We start from the raw sequence: 20,653 nt of genomic DNA, 5'->3' as shown, positions 1-20,653 counted from the left end.
GTGGTCGGAATTTCCGACCGTGTGTACAAGGGCTAAGAGTTCCCAAACCTCTCTCTTCCCCCACACTACATATCTTATAGCTCATAGTGCCCATCGCAAATGAGCAAGAGGGGGTGGCTACATTCATACAGTGGGACCAAGGAGAGCAAACCAAGCCACCAGGAAGTCACATCACAGCAGCAAAAAAAAAAAAAAGAAAGAATTTTGAGATGTGAGGGAGGCTGAGAGCAATAGAAGGGACTTTTGTGAGTTAAAAATATATACTTGAATATAAGTTTTTAGTATCACTGTAAAAGGAATTAATAGTTTTAAAGGAGTTGTAAAGGCTGGTGCATTAAGATAAAAAACCTTTTGTGTGTAGCAGGCCCCCCAGCACCCCCCTAATTTTTACCTGAGCTCCATCTCCCTGCAGCAATGTCCACGAATGTCTAAGCCCTCTGGGACACTCCTGATTAGCTGAGACACAGCGGCGGCGCCATTGGCTCCCACAGGGGAGAGAGGGGCCTCCCAGGCGGTATTCCTGAGTCTGGCTCAGGGTGAGATTTCATTACCATAAGCGGTATTCCCGAGCCAGACTCGGGATCGCATCACAGGATCCATGTAGAGGTTACTTACCTTGTCCCCTGGATCCAGCGATGTCTCCTCACTGTGATCTGTGATTCGCCATGTCTCGCTCGATCTGTCACAGTGCCGGGCTCCGATCCCTGCAAGCGGGGAAGGAGTTCGGCGCCAAATTCAAAAAGTAAAAAACACAGTATAGATACAGTATACTGTAATCTAACAAATTACAGTACTGTATCAAATAATTACACATCCCCTTTGTCCCTAGTGGTTTGTCCAGTGTCCTGCATGCAGTTTTATATTATAAATACAATTTTTTCTGCCAGGAAACTGGAGATTGTCCATAGTAACCAGAAAGTGTCCGTTTACATCAAAAGTGCTTTTAGACCAGCTAGAAAACAGCGATAATAAATTAGAATCACTTGCAGAATTGAGCGATAGTGAATCATGGGGAAATTCATCATCAAACACTAAAAGTAATGACAGTGACAATTCTGCAACTCAGCATATTTCAGTGTTTTTGATTTGATTACATTATTGAATATTTTTTATTATTATTATATTATTATTTGTTATAATTATTTATAGTTATTTATTATATCATATATATATATATATATATATATATATATATATATATATATATATATATATATTATAATTTATGATTTCGTATTTCAAATTTTATCATACCCGGGATGTCTATTAGACTATTATTTGGACAGATTTAAGTGAATTATTTCTAAGAATTACAGGCCTACAATATAAAACGCCAAATTTCCATGCAAAATAATGGTACCGCTTTCAGCACCTAAAATCTGAAATAATCGTAGCGCCAGGGAGGTTAACCACTTCCCGTCCAGCCTATAGCAAAATGACGGCTGGGAAGTGGTCAGTTCAGTTGGTTCAGTTATCTTGACTGGGCATCATATGACGTCCAGCAGGATAAGCTGCGATTGCGACTCACACACCGCAACACCAATCTCGGTAAAGAACCTCTGATGGAGGCTCTTTACCATGTGATCAGCCGTGTCCAATTACAGCTGATCACGTTGTAAACAGGAAGAGCCGTTTATCGGCTTTTCCTCACTCGCATCTACAGGCTGCTCTCCTGACGGGGAGAGGGGGGGGGGTTCTGTGCTGATTGTTTATCAGCACAGCGGATGTCTGCCAAGGACCACCAGGGATGCTGCCAGTACCACCAGGGATATCCACAAAGGACGCCCACAAGGTAAGCCACCCTGGACCACCAGGGATATGCCAATCAGTGCCCAGGCAGATGCCAATCAGTGCCCATGAGAAATGCCTGCCAGTGCCATCAGTGATGCCTATCAGTGCCACCCATCAGTTCTCATCAGTGCCACCTATCAGTGCCCATCGGTGCCGCCTATCAGTGCCCATCAGTGCCACCTTATTGGTGCCACCTCATCAGTGCCCATCAGTGCAGCCTCATCAGTGCTCATCAGTGAAGGAGAAAATGTACTTATTTACAAAATTTTATAACAGAAATAAAAAAAAACATTTTCTTTTTAAAAAATTCAATCTTTTTTCATTTGTTTAGCAAAAAATAAAAACCACAGAGGTGATCAAATACCACCAAAAGAAAGACCTTTTTGTGGGAACAAAATGATAAAAAAAAAATTGGGTACAGTGTAGCATGACCGCGCACTTGTCATTTAAAAAGTGACAGCGCATAAAGCTGAAAATTGGCTTGGGCAGGAAGAGGAGAAAGTGCTTGGTATTGAAGTGGTTAACAAAGCTTTTATTTAAAGAAGTAGGGCCAAAGCTTTTTTGGCCCTACTTCTCCTGTAGGTCACAGGAGAGCACTTAGTTCTACATGTCTGTGACCAATATTCAACTGACAGCAGGCTGTTGGCTGAAGTCACTCAGCTGCTCCAGTTTCTGAAGAGATTCTGACTTTAGTGTCAGGATCCACCCAGATGCCTGGACCAGGAGCTGGCTCAGCCTCTCTGTGAGCCATATAGAGCCTAAGTCAGCCTCTAATACCCTCCACAGCCTCCAGTGAGCACTGGGCGGACAGAGCCGAGAGCAGCGGACAAATGAGAGTTCAGTGCTTTTTGATTTCTTGGAGGTGGCGAGGGACAGATGCAGCATCACACCTGGTTAGTATGTAGGTGTGTTTTTTTGTTAGCTCATACTTCTCTTTTAATTATACATTTAAATGAGATCAGCTTGGGGTAAATATTTTTTTTGTCCACTTTCCACGTCGCCTGCCACAAGTTGCAGATTGTCACTTGCCACACGTTGCAAATTGTCCACTTGCCATGTCACCTGCTACCCATTGCGGATTGTCTACTTGCCACGTCTCCTGCCACCTGTTGCGGATTGTCCACTTGCCACATCACCTGCCACCCATTCTGGATTGTCCACTTGCCACGTCACCTGCCACCCATTGCGGATTGTCCACTTGCCACACGTTACAAATTGTCCACTTTTCCACGTCACCTGCCACCCATTGCGGATTTTCCACCTGCCACGTCACCTGCCACAAGTTGCGGATTGTCCACTTGCCACGTCACCTGCCACCCATTGTGGATTGTCCACTTGCCACGTCACCTGCCACATATTGTGGATTTTCCACTTGCAACATCACCTGCCACCCATTGCGGATTGTCCACTTGCCAAGTAACCTGCCACCTGTTGTGGATTACCCACTTGCCACCTCACCTGCCACACATTGTGGATTGTCCACTTGCCAAGTCACCTGCCACCCATTAAGGATTGTCCATTTGCCACGTCTCCTGCCACCTGTTGCAGATTGTTCACTTGCCACGTCACCTGCCACCCATTGCGCATTGTCCACTTGCCACATCACCTGCCACACATTGCAGATTGTCCACTTGCCACGTCACCTGCCACCAATTGCGGATTGTCCACTTGCCACGTCACCTGCCACACATTGCAGATTGTCCACTTGCCATGTCACCTACCAGCCATTGCGGATTGTCCATTTGCCACATCACCTGCTACAAGTTGCGGATTGTCCATTTGCCACATCACCTGCCACAAGTTTCAGATTGTCCACTTGCCCTGTCACCTGCCACCCACTGCGGATTGTTCACTTGCCACGTCACCTGCCACCCATTGTGGATTGTCCCCTTGCCACATCACCTGCCACACATTGCAGATTGTCCACTTGCCACGTCACCTGCCACCCATTGCGGATTGTCCACTTGCCACGTCACCTGCCACAAGTTGCAGATTGTCACTTGCCACACGTTGCAAATTGTCCACTTACCACATCACCTGCCACACATTGCGGATTATCCACTTGCCATGTCACCTGCCACCCGTTGTGGATTTCCCACTTGCCACCTCACCTGCCACACATTGAGGATTGTCCACTTGCCACCCATTGCGGATTGTCCACTTGCCACGTCACCTGCCACCCATTGCGGATTGTCCACTTGTCACTTCACCTGCCACCCATTGCAGATTGTCCACTTGCCACGTCACCTGCCACCCGTTGCGGATTGTCCACTTGCCACATCACCTGCCACCCGTTGCAGATTGTCCACTTGCCACGTCACCTGCCATCCATTGTGGATTGTCCACTTGCCATGTCACCTGCCACCCATTGCGGATTGTCCACTTGCCAGGTCACCTGCCACCCGTTGCGGATTGTCCACTTGCCACGTCACCTGCCATCCATTGTGGATTGTCCACTTGCCATGTCACCTGCCACCCATTGCGGATTGTCCACTTGCCACGTCAACTACCACCCGTTGCGGATTGTCCACATGCCACGTCACCTGCCAGCCGTTGCGGATTGTCCACTTGCCATGTCAGCTGCCATCCGTTGTGGATTGTCCACTTGCCACGTTACCTGCCACACATTGCGGATTGTCCACTTGCCACATCACCTGCCACCCATTGCGGATTGTCCATTTGCCACGTCACCTGCCACCTGATGTGGATTGTCCACTTGCCATGTCCCCTGCCACACATTGCAGATTGTCCACTTGCCACATCACTTGCCACCCACTGTAGATTGTCCATTTGCCACGTCACCTGCCACAAGTTGCGGATTGTCACTTTCCTGCTAAGGTGGGGAATGGGGATTGTCACGTCTGTTTCCCAGTCTGAGTCAGGCAGCAGAGAGATGATGTAATCTCTCTGCTGCCTGCACAGTGAGTGAGGGCGGAACTGCCAGTTTGCAGGGCGGGCGCCGGGTGATGAGAGATGATGTCATCTCTCTGCTCCGTCACCTGCTGATTCTGAATCTTCCAATGGAGACACTAGTTCTGTGACCCTGGTGATTTCCTCTCATTTTGAAGGGATTTCCTCTCACTTTCTGTTTTTGTTATGGGACAGAAAGCGAAGGGACAAAAAATGGGGTTATGACCATACCTTATTCTACCTTCACCTTAGAAATAAGAAAAGATTATTGATATCCCATTGGTTGGTATGTGTCTCTGCCTTTTTTTGTATGACAATTTTTATGATCAAGTTTTCCATATACAATGTGCTTTTGTATTTTTATAAAGGTGCTTAAAGGTATAGTTCACCTTTACCACAAAACTGCCTATGTAGGTAAGGGGCGCCGGGGATAAAAACAAACTGAGCAGCTCTGACTAAAGATGAAGAATACCCTTGCTATAAGTGTAGGCCATTTACATGCCTTATGAAGCCTGAATGGAATACTCCCAGGACGTGGCTAAGTGAGGCCTAATCGTCACTGCTCACCTCCACCATCACAGGAGTGAGCTCTTTCTCTGATTCAAACCCCTCATATGCTCTTTCTCTCCCTTGATGCAGTAGCTCTGAGCTCTGCATTTTGAGAGCTCACTCCTGTGATGGTGGAGGATGACTAGGCCTCACTTAGCAACGTCCTGGGAGTATTCCAGTCAGGCTCCATAAGGTATTGGGATAAACCCATCAGCACTGACTGTGTTGATGGGGGAATCAAGAGTTTTTCTTTCGTGCAACCACGCTTCATCTATGATCTAGATAAATAGACAAACAAGAGAAAAGGACCTGCTCCAGGTGTCTGGGCCCAAAAAATAATAATAATGAGTAAGCACCAGTAGTTACGGTGTGAAACATGTTAGCTTTTGATGCCATGTCTTGCTGTATGGTTTTTAACCAACAAAGAAATTATCACTTGAGTGCGGCCATCCGGATTGAATTTCTTTTTACACGCTTCATCTATGGCTGGCATTAGATTGACATTCCTAGCAGATAAGGGAATGTATAGTGTCATTCTGCCACAAACACAGCCTACCATTTTTTCACTGTTATCTAAAAAGTTCTAAGTGTCCTAAACAGATGATGAAGACAGAAGTCTTGTCTAAATTTGGTTTTCATTTTGTAGACCGTACCATGACTCATACTCATCTACCCCAACAACCACCAAACCATTAATTACTTGTATGACATTTATTAGAGCTGCCGTCAAAAGTGCACACAAAATACATTTAGCCATATGATAATATGTCTATATATGTCTAAAAAAGTCTTTATAGATGTCTTATGTAAACATTCTTTCTTTGGTTTAAGCACAGCAAAACTGGCAATGATTTGTGAAGTGATGCCTGTGGAGTAGAATAATCTTCATGACGTAAACGATGGCCCTAAAGCTATATATACGTGCACAGATAGTAAGTTAGAAGGATACTGTATATTACATAAAAGTAGCAGGCATACAACCCCCTACAGAAAACTGAATAGTTATTTGATTAATATAGTTTATATTATTTATTACTTCTATAAAGTTATGGGTAGATCGGGTATAACTATGGAGCACCATAAGTGGAAAATCTTTTTTTTTTTTTCTATCTTTATTAAACAAAACATTTTTTACAAATTTTTATACGGCATTTACACATTCACATATTGACTATTACTCTATATGGATTACTTTCTATTGTCCTCATCACATCATTGGTCAGTTCCCTCATCATATTAAACCTCTATTAATCTATTATTGTATTTATTTTCTTATTAAATCCATATCTTTAATAATACATTATAACCACTTGTTACCCACACTCTTCCTACATCTCACACCCACTCATTACTTTCACACATATTCATTCTTCCTGCATATACCTCTAACATAATAAAATAGGGATAAAAGAAAGGGAAAAAAAAAAAAGGAAAATCTTTTTACGACTCCCTTGTTGACATGTAAATGACAGAATAAACACACTTGTGTATTGTACTATTGCAGAAACATGCACAGTGCACCTTTTGAAGTGAAATTTGTTACATTAGGAAATATTATGAAGGATAAAGCGGAACTTCGTTTTCTCAAACAGCATTGACTATTTTAATCCTTGAAGTGTTACTTAACCCAGGAGCCTGCATTCACTATATCTGGTCTCCCACAGTACACAGAACATGGAAATGCAATTATTTTAGTAAATATAAACTGCTAAATACCTTTTCTCATCAGCAGTTAGAGTAGTCTTGTGACTTCTATCAGCGTCCAGCCAGGCACTGGTTAAAGCTTGCAGGAGGAGTTTTCTGACTGTCCTATGAGACTGCAGGACCATTGACCCTCTGTCTGGACAGTACTGATTGATCCTGTGCTGATCACATGCATTTTCCAAAGAAAAAAAAACTCTCTAGCAATACACACCAAACTGAGCATGTGCAGCCTGACTCCATAGGCTCTGTGTTATCAGGAAATGATTAGGAGTCACTGAAAGGAGGGGAGGATCAGAGAAGACAGGATCTAACAGCCTTTTTACATAATGCAGAGGATTAACCCCTTACGTTCCACAGTGAGTATAACAAGCATGCTTTACTGCATCTACAGACTGATTTTACATTGTGCGTTTAATAACACTTTAAGCTGCCAGCATTAGTATATAGATAGGAAAGTATATTATATTTACTTGTCTTTTACATTTCTTCAGTTACTTCCTGGTTTCCAGGCCTGGGCACATTATATTTTACATCCCAGGAGTATTCAGGAGGGGAAGAGTGGTTTTCTCAGCTAAGCACACCCTCCTGTCTGCATGCCTGAGCTGAGGGCAAGGGATTCCAGGAAATCAATGCTACATAAATCATCTGTCTCTACTCAAGAAGGCCACAGCCAAAAATTTATTTTTGCTTGCCACTGACTAGATGATGGAAGTCAGTAGCACACCACCACATTAACTATGGGGTAAATATTCTTGCAAAGTGCAACTTCCCTTCCCCAGCCTATTTGCCCTTAGTAAATCACCCCCCTTTCCCCCTGTGTTTAGAGTAGAATTCCTGCCAAAGCATAACTAGTCTTAATACTCCCCCCCCCCCCCGCCCCAACACCTATGCTGACTAACCTGTGTAAGAAAGATGTATATACAGTACTTACCTATTTTCAGCCCAATTCCATCCAGAATCCTTGTGTCAGCCAGTAGCAGCTGCAGGGAAGAGTAGAGAGTAATTGACAATGGCTAGGAATTCTGGGAGCAATAATTCCCCCCATTGTCTCCCATGTCCTATCTGTTTTTGGCATACCCTTCTCTTCCCTGCAGCGCTGGCTCCAGCTTGATCATGTGACCAGACTGGAGCGGGTTGAAAATAGTTAAGTATATACATCTTTTTTTACACAGGTTAGACAGCACAGGTGTTAGAAGTGCTAAGGGGACAGTTTTAAGACTAGTTAGATTTAGACTGCAATACTACTTTAAAGTGGAACTCTATGTAAAAAAAAAAAAAAAAAAAATGGGCAAACTTGCAGGATTTTTAACGCAGAAGAGACATGCTGTGTCTCTTCTGAAATAAAGTCACCTACCTGCCTGTCCACCACTGTACAGTGAGCTGCGTACATGCAGTTCACCGTAGAAATTTGGCAATGCCAAAGCTGACTGAAATTCGCATGCACGGGAGTGATGTCATATAGGGACAGCCAACTTGGCCAGCGATCAATACCTTGAAGAGGTATGTGGGAGATACAGGACACCACAACGCTGGACTGAAAAGTGAAAATAGCTCCACTTTAAGTTCAAGTGGTGATGTCAGGGGTGTAGCTTGTGCTCAATTAGCCAACGGGGGCTCAGGTGTGACTGACAGTTTTTCATTAATAATACATGCAGTAAAATTGTAAAAATCTGCAAAAATGTATTTCAGTGGATGGGGTATATGACCAGGTGGGGTTTTTTTGACAAGGTGGGTGGGGTTTGTGACCAGGTAAGTGGGGTTTATGACCAGGTGGGTGGGGTTCATGACCAGGTCGGGGGGTATATGATTAGGTGGGGTCGTGGGGGGACTCACTTTCTTAGATTCTTGCCTGGAGAACTCTCTGACCAGCTGCCTCCCGGTGCACTCCCCCCCCCCCCCCCCCAGTGATTAGGCCATTAGGCCGATATCATCTCTCTCTCAGGCCCCTCAGTAGGGCAGGGAGGAGAAGTCAGGCAGCTGATCTCAGCATACAGAAGATGATCAGATGATCTTTGGACTGGAGGGGAAGAAGCAGAAGTGTGGCAGAGGCGGAGATCCTCCAGTCCATCTCCCAGCCAGAGGAACAACAAAGTCCTGTGGTGATACTGGCAGGTGCCCGATCAGACCATTGGGCTCCTCCGATTTTCCCACCATCAAGTCCTTCCCTGTGAGGCTGAGCATGCCATGGAGCTGGACTGGAGAAGTTTGAGGAGGAGGTGGGTGGAGCTTAGCACTAGGCCTCCTCCGCTCTGAATGGCGAGGCCTCACTGTGTGTGCGTGATGTCACTGGTTACTAGATGCCAAGCAGCAGGCAGTGCTAGCAACAAGTTAGTACAATGTAGCTAGTAGGGTGGCTGGCTGTGTTAGTTTCATTCCCGGACACTATAGTGTCCTGGAATAAAGGTGCCTGGGACAGAGATGTCAAATTATCAGCAGTATATTAATATCGGTAATAGAGCTGCACAATTCTGGCTAAAATGAGAATAATGATTGTTTTGGTTAGAAGATAGATCACGATTCTCTCATGATTCTCGCAGCGTAACATCATCTTTCACATTAAAACAAAAAAATTGTGCTTTACTTTACTGTTTGTTTTTGTTTTTTTTTAAATTCATTGAAGTGTATTTTTTCCCAAAAGATTGCATTTGAAAGACCACTGGGCAAATACAGTGCAACATAAAATACTGCAGCAATTGACATTTTATTCCCTAGGGTATCTGCTAAAATATATATAATGTTTGGGGGTTCCAAGTAATTTTCTAGCAAAAAATATTGATTTTAACTAAAGAAACAAGTTTTAAGAAAAAGATTTAGACTTTAAGTGGTTAAACTTCCTACATTTACACATTGTTTAAAATTTGGCAGACAACCTGGATTTTTTTTTTTACAAAGAAATTCTATCTCTTTGATCTAAGAAGGAAGAGTTAGTTACAATGTTTCATGTTAAAAACTTGGCAGACTGCCAAGATGTTTTCTTTTGACAGCTGAGTGAGCAGATAAGTCTCTCTACTTAATATATGGCAAACTCTGCAATAGAGAACATCAGGTGGGTTGAATCGAGATCACGATTTTAACGATTAATTGTGCAGCTCTAACCTGTAATAAATAAATACGATTTGCCTTCACAAACACTTTAATTGCCCATATCACTGCCTGGAGTGGGCCCTGATCCAGGCTACCTGGCAGTATTGTCTGGCAGAGGTATTTGGATCACAAAAAGGGCTGTAAAATGTAAAATAATTAATCTGTTGACAGGTTCACACACAGAAATCTTAACTGTGCTTGCAAATGCTAGCCAGAAGTTCAGCTAGGCTGAAAAAAAAAACATATTGGTTGCGGAAATTTTATGAAGATGTATTTAATATGTATTGTCACAGTGTCTCCCAGTGTTAGTTCTCCTGCAACCCGCTCTAAAAAAGCTGACTGGGGCAGACTGATGGTGGTTAAAGTGGAGGGCCACCCTAAAATAAAAAATGGCATTAAAATTCTTTACAAAATGTAAAAAAAATATATAAAAAAAATATAAAAATAAATATAAAAAAAAATTTTTTTTTTACTTACCTGAAACCAATGTTGCTAGGCAGTCTTCCTAATCTGCCTCTTCCTATTCCGCTGCGCTTCCTCCTCTTCGGCGAGCGACCCCGTTGCCTTCTGTGTGTGTCCCAGAAAACAACGGGGCCATTCACAAAGCGCCACGTGACACGCGCATGCGCAGTAGATGGAGGCGCCGGCAGCCGATCCGATGGATGGATCGGCCTCGGGAGGCCAACATCGCGGGCTCGCTGGACAGGTAAGTGTCCTTATTAAAAGTCAGCAGCTACAGTGTTTGTAGCTGCTGACTTAAAAAAAAAAAATAGCGGACGGAACGCCCCTTTAAGACCCATTTGGTAGTGGAAAGCTTCTTGAGGATGCAGAGAAGTGTTTGCAGAGGCGGGATATGTCTGCCAGCGAAGGGCCCCTGCGCAATGCACAGACAATCGTCTGGGAAGGATGTGTTCACTCTGCAAATACATTATCAGTTATGCAGGATGTACGCTTGTGTGCCCCTGTGTGTCTGATCAGCACATGGAGGGACTATGGCATGTTCCTGCAGATAATCTCCCATCCTCAGGAATGATAGAATAATCCAGGTATGCATTGTTCTCTGAACAATGTAGAATAAGGATTCACGCCAACAGTAAAAACGGCAGTCTTTGAATTGATATGGTTGGGGACAGCTTCCATGATTTCAAGGCCAGCCATGCGTCTTTCTTGCCTTACAGAGACAGGGGGCGGGAAATCATACACACAGCCCCTGCCCAGACACGCCCATAAGACTCCCCTAATCATTGTTCATTGGTTGAGATCTGTATAACTCCTCCTGTTTGCCTGTGCTTGATTGGCTGATTGTGAAAGCAACCAAGCTCTATTGTTATATAAATAAAGATTGCTACGATTGTCAGGACAGTCGAGCTGTGGAGCTAAGGATGTAAGGATGGTTGTCATGTCTGTGTTACTTGGGAAGATACAGGAAACAGGGACGTACTACGATGCATTATACCAAAAGGCTGAAAGTGACATGGATTACATGCATTTCCACGACAGCATTATAAACTGTTTGTGAGGACATTCGTTTATAACATTGTAAAAGGTGAATGGAACCAATACAAATATTTGATACTCAATGGTGGTTATTTACTAAAGGAAAATTCATTTTGCACTGCAAGTGCACTTGGAAATAAAGTCGCTGTAGATCCGAGAGGGACATGCAAGGAAAATAAAAAACAGCATTTTAGCTTGCACGTGATTGGATGATAAAATCAGCAGAGCTTCCCCTCATTTCAGATCTACCCCGCAGATTTATAGCGACTTCACGTCCAAGTGCACTTTCAGTGCAAAGTGGATTTGCCTTTCGTAAATAACCTCCAATGTGTGCTTTTCAACACCGGTGTCCAATTTGTACACAGTCCTTTTACTTGGAATTATTTAGAACAGCTAAGGTATTTCATTGGCAATCCTTACTAAACTACATCCTGAGCACTGCCAGATTTACCAGTGGTTGTCAATGAGCAAGCGTCATTTTACGGGCCAGCCTCACTAAACACTTATCGGCAGCATGAGATCAATCTTATTAAGTATCCAAACCCCAACATGTATTCATATATTAACATTGTATTAATATATAGAATGTTATAAAAATTAAAATGGTATTAATTTATATAATGTTATAAAAATTAACATTGTATGATACCAATCCTTAACTGCGGTGGCTGCATTCGTTTTCCCTTTTTTCGTTTTTTTTTTTATCTGGTGATCTGACCAGTAAGTTTGCTATTTTTCATCTTTCCCTAAAGTAGTATTAAACCTTTAGCATCTTTTTATTTTTTTTTTATATATATATATATAGCTAAACACATTAAGTAGTTTAGGACACTGGGCATGCTACACAAGCCCAAGAAAAATTCTTTAAGGTACACATGATGTATGTACTATGCCCTGTCCTTCTGTCCCACTGCTGCGTCCCGCCTCCTACTCTCAGCTATTCCCAGCTTTCAACATTTTTTTTTCCCAAAGAAATTGCATTTGAAAGACCGCTGCGCAAATACAGTGCGACATAAAATATTGCAACAACCACCATTTTATTCTCTAGGGTGTCTACTAAATAATATATAATGTTTGGGGGTTCTAAGTAATTTTCTAGCAAAAAAAAAAAAAAAGAGATTTTAACTTGAAACCAACAAATGTCAGAAAAAGGTTTAGGGTCGGTTCACACAGGGGTGACCCGTCAGGCGACTTAGCCGCCTGACAAGTCGCGTCCCGCTCTGTGCAATGGAACCATTCTAATCAGAGCGACTCAAGTAGCTCCGACTTAGAAAAAGGTTCCTGTACGACTTTTGGGGCGACTTGCATTGACTTCTATACAGAAGTCATTTCACAAGCCGCCGCTAAAGTCGGATCCCAGTTGCCTGAGGCAGTCGCGCTGCAAGTCATGCTGCCTCAGTGTGAACAGGCTCTTAGGCTTGGTTCACACAGGGGCGACTTGTCCAGGCGACTTCGCCGCCTGACAAGTCGCCCCCGTTCTGTACTACGGAACCGTTCTAATAGGAGCGACTCGAGTCGCTCCGACTTAGAAAAAAGGTTCCTGTACTACTTTTGCATCGACTTCGGGCGACTTGCATTGACTTCTATACAGAAGTCGTTTTGCAAGTCGCCGCTGAGGTCGCGACAGGTCGCGGCGCTGCAAGTCGTGCCGCGTCCTGTGTGAACCGAGCCTTAGTGTTTAAGTAGTTAACCTTTTTTCACTTACACACAAAGTCTATTCCATTGACAAATTGTTACAGTGTTTATACTTAAGTTAAACTGATAAAGAAAGTTTTGATTCTTGGGAGACTGCCCAGTTTTTATCTTCCTTTCTTTTGATGGCTGTGGCTTCAGAAGAGCAGAGAGAATTCTTTGCATAGAAAGAATTATGAAACACTTTAGTCAAGATTGCGATAATGATTCTTGACGATTAATTGTGCAGCTCCAACGCACATGAACTTTAATGGCATCCCAGTCTTAGTCTATGGGGTTCAATATTGAGTTGGCCCACCCATTACAGCAATAATAACTTCAAATCTTCTGGGAACAAGGTTTAGGAGTGTCTATAGGAATGTTTGATCATTCTTCCAGAAGCGCATCTGTGAGGTCAGGCACTGATGTTGGATGAGAAGGCCTGGCTCGCGGTCTGTGCTCTAATTCATCCCAAAGGTGTTCTGTCGGGTTGAGGTCAGGACTCTGTGCAGGCCAGTCAAGTTCCTCCACCCCTAATTCACTCATCCATGTCTTTATGGACCTTGATTTGTGCACTGTTCCAAATCATTTGGTGGAGGGGGATTATGGTGTGGGGTTGTTTTTCATAGATTGGGCTTGGCCCCTTAGTTCCGGTGAAGAGAACTCTTAAGGCGTTGGCATACCAAGACATTTTGGACATTTTCATGCTCCCAACTTTGTGAGATGAGTTTGGGGATGGCCCCTTCCTGTTCCAACATGACTGAGCGCACCTGTGCACAAAGCAAGGTCCATAAAGACACTAATACAGACACCAAATCTAAGGATTGGTAAGCTATGATATATTACATGATGGGATAGGTAAAGCTGTAATAAACCCAAAGCAGAAAATTGAATATATTGCAGCTTACCAATCCTTAGATGTGGTGGCTGCATTCATTTTATTTTTTTTTATGCTCCCCCCCCCCTCTATTTTCACCTGGTGATCTGGCCAGTAAGGCTGGATTCACACCTGTGCATTTTTAATGCTTTTTGCATTTTGCAGATCTGCACTACAAAACGTGTTCCATAGGAAACCATGTTAAATGGACTGTATTGCAAATCTGCAAAATGCAAAAAGCACTAAAAATGCATAGGTGTGAATCCAGCCTTACACACCTCCTGTATTAGAGTGCCCCCACTTTGGATGAAGAAGCACAGGGGGCACAGCAGACAGCAGCATGGTCAACCTGGGAGAAGGGAAGTGTTAGATTTACTATGAGATTTAAATACACTAACAAATTGAAGCCAAACTCCAGCTCACATTTTATAAACAGTTACAGCAACAAATTCTTTTTCTTTTAGGATAAGGCTCCATTCACGCTTGTGTGACTCCAAAGTCGCACAATTTCCAGTGTGATTTTGGAGTGTGACTTTGATGCGACTTTACATTCTCTGGTACTAAGTCGCTTCAAAAGTCACATCAAAGTAGTGATGGGGCACAATTCCTCCCAATTACACCAACAGTGGGGCACAATTCCTCCCAATGACACCAGCAATTTGGCAAAAGGACACCAATGATGGGGCACAATTCCTCCCACCGACACCAATGAAGGAGCATGATTCCTCCCAAATGACATCAAAGGTGGGGCACAATTCCTCCAAATGACACCAACAATTGGGCAAGACAACACTAATGATGGGGCACAATTCCTCCCAATTACACCAATGGTGGGGCACAATTCCTCCCACCAACACCAATGAAGTAGCACGATTCCTCCCAATGACATCAACGATGGGGTACAATTCCTCCGTATGACACCAACAATTGGGAAAAACAACACCAATGATGGGGGACAAGTCCTCTGAATGACACCAACAATTTGGCAAGATGACACCAACAAAGGAACACAATTCCTCCCAATGTCACCGACAATTGGGCCCAATGACACCAATGATGGGGCACAATTCCTCCCACGGATTCCCTCTGACCTTTTCTACTCCCATTGGCCACAGTCTGGCCCCCCCTAAAGTCAAGAGGGACAGTAAACTGCCCCCCTACTTAGAAGGTTCGGGGACCCCTGCTGTAAATGGATACATCTGAAAGAGAGCTTGTTCTTTTGAAAAAACAACAGACTTACTGACTGGATCACCAGTTAAAAAATAAGGGAAAGGAAGCCTAGGAAGGAAAACAAATGCAGCCATCACATCTAAGAATTGGTAAGCTGCAATATAATAAATGCTTGCTTTTTGGGTTTAATACGGCTTCATTAAAAGTAGTTTAGTGTACATAGGGGTGTATATAAAGCCATGTACACCTTCCAGATAGCTGGATACTAGACATAGAAAGGAACACATGATGAGCATTGGAGGGAGATGAGTCCCTTTAATAATAAGTGTTATGGAATAATGATGACAAGTAATAGGAAAGTATTAGATGCCAGTATCGGACATAGTCTGTGTGCCCAGCATCCCAGGCACTCCACACTCACACAAACATGCATTGTCCCCATGTAGCAGATCACTGTCTTCTATTTATAGACAAGCCGCACAGTCCCCCCTTTGGTGACAACTGAATATTTTGACCAGATATGGCCTGGCTCAGTATGAAAGCCACAAGTCATAGCACCCATTGTAAATAAAATCACATCTATCCTTACCCTGGCTGAAGCAGTGGAGGCTGAAGGGCAGAGGATGAGCACAGAGGCGGGATGAACTTGTCCTTATGGAGGACTTGTGTGCAGCAACCTCCCGGACAAGTATTGTTAGAGCAACTCAGCAGCTGAACCCTCCGCCAGGCATCTGCGGTCACTGCAGCTGTCACTCAACTGACGTCACCGCCTGGGCTCCGCTCCGATGTAGTGTTCCTTTATTATCAGGGATGGAAGGCTGCGCTTCTACAGGGTGCGCCGCTAGGGGGCGCCATACCAGGTGATGGCTTTCACAACGTCTACTTCTACAGCATCCCCAGGAATGTTCTTTGTTCCTATGAGAAGGCTGTTTATAGTTACTGCAGGCTTTTATTGGATGAAGTCTTTTTATGTATTTGTTTTTTTTTTTTTGAAATAAATAAATAAATATTCCAGCATATATCCCATAGTTTGTAAACACTATAACTTTTGTAAAAAAACAATCGATATCTGCTTATTGTTTTTTTTTGTTTTATTTTTTTACCAAAAATATGTAGCGGATAACATATTGGCCTAAATTTATGAATACATTTGATTTAAAAAAAAAATATTGGATATGTTTTATAACAGAAAGTAAGAAATGTTTTTTTTTTTTGTAGTTTGTTTTTTTCTCATATCATAAAAAAGGAGAAAAGATACAAAGCCACATCCAGAGAAGCCAATCTTACCCAGGTGAAGTAATTGCTGAGATATCATAGTGTATAGATAGTATATTAACTCCAGTGGGGGCTGGTATTTTTTTTGGGGGGGGGGGGGCAGCAAACAACCACCCAACCTCCCTGAGCGGCACCCTCCCCTTGCTGTTTGCTGGTCAGTCCGGCAGGCAGCGTGGTGCAGTGGGTCAGCTCCGAGTGTCCTCTCCTCCTCCTTCTAGGCATCCATTAGATCGCCTGTTATTTCAGCCAATTGGGTGACCGGTATCAAAACCCGCATCCTGATTGGCCGGGAGGAGGATCAGTGTTAGAACAGAGAATATTGATACGCTGTTGTAACACACCTGGGTGGGATCAAAGCGCACTCTCTGCGACCCGAGCCCACCCTCAGGCTCTAATCGGTGCTTAAAAAAAAACAGCCCCTCTGCACTAGAATCCATGCGGTGTCCAGAAAGGGGTCAGATGCATGGATAGGAGAGGCAGCGATGGATGGGGGGGGGGCACGCCCCTGCACCCTTAATGGACGGGCAACCCCTGATTAACTCGGTTTTGGACGTGTTGTCCACTTGACCTCCAGAATATTTACCCCTCTTCATGACCAGGCCATTTTTTGCGATACAGCACAGCGTTACTTTAACTGACCACTGCACAGTCATGCAACACTGTACCCCAGGGGTGACCAACCTTTTGAGGAGTGAGGGCCACTTTATCGACTTGGTAACTGGGCGCGGGCCACAATGAGCATAAAGGGGGATGGCAGGTCTGTGTCCACTCTGCATATGTAGAGCAACCACGGATGCAACCTGCTCTACCCTAAGGTCCCTCTGATCCACCCTTCATTTTTTTTTAAGAAGATTGGATTGCAGATAGGTGGGTGTAAACGGACACGAGTCCATTTACATCTGCCGCTTTATAGAGGTGAATGGGAGTCCGTTTGAGTCCAGATGAAAAACAGACAGGCGGATCCGGTCGGACCGATCATGTGAAAGGGGCCTAAGGCTGCTTTCACACTGATGCACAGCGATTTACCTGCATCTCAACTGACCTTGATCTTCATTCTTCATCCTTCAATCTTTTTCCTCAGGATTCCTGCAGCTGGCTGGAACTGCTGACTAGTACTGCAGATGGGTATTGCTGACAGGTGCTGGTATTGCTGGCGGGCACTGGTACTGCTGGCTGGTACTGGTACTGCTGACTGGTACTGCTGGCTAGTACTGCTGGCGGGTACTAGTACTGCTGACTAGTACTGCTGGTGGGTACTGGTGCTGATGACTGGTACTGCTGGCGGGTACTGGTACTGATGACTGGTACTGCTGGCGGGTACTGGTACTGATGACTGGTACTGCTGGTGGGTACTGGTACTGGTGGCTGGTACTGCTGGTATATACTGGTACTGCTGGCTGGTACTGGTACTGCTGGTTTATACTGCTGGCTGGTACTCATGACTGGAATGGATGGTGGGTACTGGTACTGCTGGTGGGTACTTCTGGCAGGTACTGGTACTGATGACTGGTACTGGTACTGCTGGTTGGTACTGGTACTGATATTGGTGGCTGGTACTGGTGGATACTGTCCCAGATCACGGGTTCCTGTGTCCCAACACGCCATCCCCAAGCATAATTGTGACAGAAACATGCAGCTGCAGTAGAGAGCAGAGCCGATGCTTCTTGTCAGAGGCGGAATACATTTGGTATCACTCCACCTGTGAAGGAGCCAATGCAATACAAGAAGCATCGGCTCTGCTTCCTCTAGCAGCAGTCGGGAACCCGCGATCTGGCTTGCCAACCTGCCATCTCAGAGCAAGACATGTCAGGCCACATCGGAGGGCCCCCCGGGCCAGTGGTTGGGCAACCCTGCTGTACCCAAATTAAATTTGTGTAGTTTTCCCCCACAAATAGAGCTTTCTTTTGGTGGTATTTGATCACCACTGCTTTTTTTATTTTTTGCACTTCAAACAAAATAAAAATTACAATTTAGAAAAAAATATATATATATTTTTTTACTTTCTGCTATAAAAAATAAATTCCCAATAAGTGTATATTACAACATAAAATAAGTGCAGTGCAATGAGGTAGAAATATATGTTATACACACATTAAACAAAATTTAAAATATAGTGCATGAGATGGGTGCAGCACAATACAATGTGAATATAAACTAAACTCATTGATCAGACTACACTCTGTAGAACTTATGATCAAAAAGTACATTATTAGGTTTGCTTTTTGATCACAAGTTCTGTAGAGTGTAGTCTGATCAATGAGTATAGTTTACATTCACATGGTATTGTACTACACCCATCTCATGCACTATATTTAAAATTTTGATTCATGTATGTACAGTGGCAACTAGTGGTACCTTTTTTTGGGGGGGGGGGCAAACAGTGCACCCACAGCCAAATATTCGCGATTGTCAGACAACTGGGTGGACTCGGTTCGCAGTGCTCTGCTCCCCGAGCCCATCCTTTTTTGAAGCGTGTTAGAGCTTCCGGTTGTAATCACGTGTTTCATAAAAACACCCCCCCCCCCCATTGGAATTTATGCATCCGGCGTCCTGCATGGTGGCCAGATGCATGGATAGGGCCCATACGTCCCTAATGGATGGGCCGCCACTGTGTGTGTGTATAACATACATTTCTACCTTATTGTGCTGCACTTATTTCATGTTGTAGTAGATATATGTGGTGTTTTCAGTGAACACACTGGGAAAGTGTTAGCGGCAATTCTTGTCGGGGTTGTAAGGCATATATACTGTATATATACAGTGCCTTGAAAAAGTACCCCCTGAAATTCATACCCCTTGAAATTTTCAACATTTTGTCATGTTACAACCAAAAACTTAAATGTATTTAATTGTGATTTTATGTGATAGACCAACACAAAGTGGCGCATAATTGTGAAGTGGAAGGAAAATGATAAATGGTTTTCAATTTTTTTTACACAGAAATATGTGAAAAGTGTGGCGTGCATTTGTATTCAGCCCTCCTGAGTAAAGAAGGGGTAGAGATAACAGGTGACTTGCGTCCCTTTTTTTATTGTCTCTTTTCTTGGCTTTGGAGCCCAGTTTCCCCTCGGGACTCTCAACTGGCTTCTTCACTGAGGACCCGTGAAGTTTCCCGTCGACTTTGAGAAAAGTAGTTTTTGTAATGCTCTCAGAACTTCCGTGAGTAATTGAGGGCTGATGCCAGACTTGGGGCATCTTTTGCCCCTGGTACAGTTTTTGCTCACCTCGATGAGTCTCTTGTTCCTGGATAGGGATGAGCTTTGTGTTCGAGTCAAACATACGTTCGACTCGAACATCAGCCGTTCGCACGTTCGGCGAATACCGAACGTTATGGGCCATTCGCGCCAAATTCGTGTGGCGCTCACGGCCCACAATGCACTGTTACCCCGCATGCTTGGCCAATCACAGCGCCGGCAGCGAGGAGAGCCATGATTGGCCACAGTCAGGATGCCTGTGGCCAATCATAGCTCAGGCTGTGTAGTACACGCCCCACACTATATAAGGCCGCCAGCGCGGCGGCCTTGTGTAGTGTGTTGGCGTCTGTAGGAGTTAGTGGGTGTTCTATGTGTACCTTCAACACAGTATACACCGTTCGTCATCGGCTGATTTTGCGTTCTTGCTCTTCTGTAATTGAGCTGTTAGCAATCTGCAGGAGTTTGTTGGTGTTGTCTGCGTGCCCTGACCGCAGTATACACCAATATATCCACCTATATAGCTAGCTATATTGCTCTTCTGTAATAGAGCCTGCAGTCAGTTGTAGGAGATTGTGCGTGTTGTCTGCGTGCCTTGACCGCAGTATACACCATTATATCCACCTATATAGCTAGCTATATTTCTCTTCTGTAATAGAGCTTGCAGTCAGTTGTAGGAGATTGTGCGCGTTGTCTGCGTGCGCTGAGCGCACTATACAGCATTATATCCACCTATATAGCTAGCTATATTGCTCTTCTGTAATAGAGCTTGCAGTCAGTTGTAGGAGATTGTGCGCGTTATCTGCGTGCCCTGAGCGCACTATACAGCATTATATCCACCTATATAGCTAGCTATATTGCTCTTCTGTATTAGAGCTTGCAGTCAGTTGTAGGAGATTGTGCGTGTTGTCTGCGTGCCCTGAGCGCACTATAC

The 20,653-nt window shown here is 44.1% G+C and overlaps 1 protein-coding gene across 2 annotated transcripts in view; it reads right to left on the bottom strand.

Annotated features, from left to right (window-relative positions):
- The window catches only part of TMOD1 (tropomodulin 1), a 118,051-nt gene extending 102,056 nt beyond the window's left edge, over positions 1-15,995 (bottom strand). For both annotated transcript variants that reach the window (XM_077475289.1, XM_077475290.1), the window contains exon 1: positions 15,843-15,995. The gene's annotated coding sequence lies outside the window, so the exon portion shown is untranslated. The remainder of the gene's footprint in view (positions 1-15,842) is intronic.
- Between the last annotated feature and the right edge of the window lie 4,658 nt (positions 15,996-20,653).

This window comes from Lithobates pipiens, unplaced genomic scaffold (genome assembly GCF_037356315.1).
Source record: "Lithobates pipiens isolate NorthernLeopardFrog02 unplaced genomic scaffold, aLitPip1_a1.2 Scaffold_13, whole genome shotgun sequence".
Taxonomy (NCBI): Eukaryota; Metazoa; Chordata; class Amphibia; order Anura; family Ranidae; genus Lithobates; species Lithobates pipiens.
The sequence above is the reverse complement of the archived record's forward strand: the minus strand, read 5'-3'. Positions and strand labels throughout refer to the sequence as shown.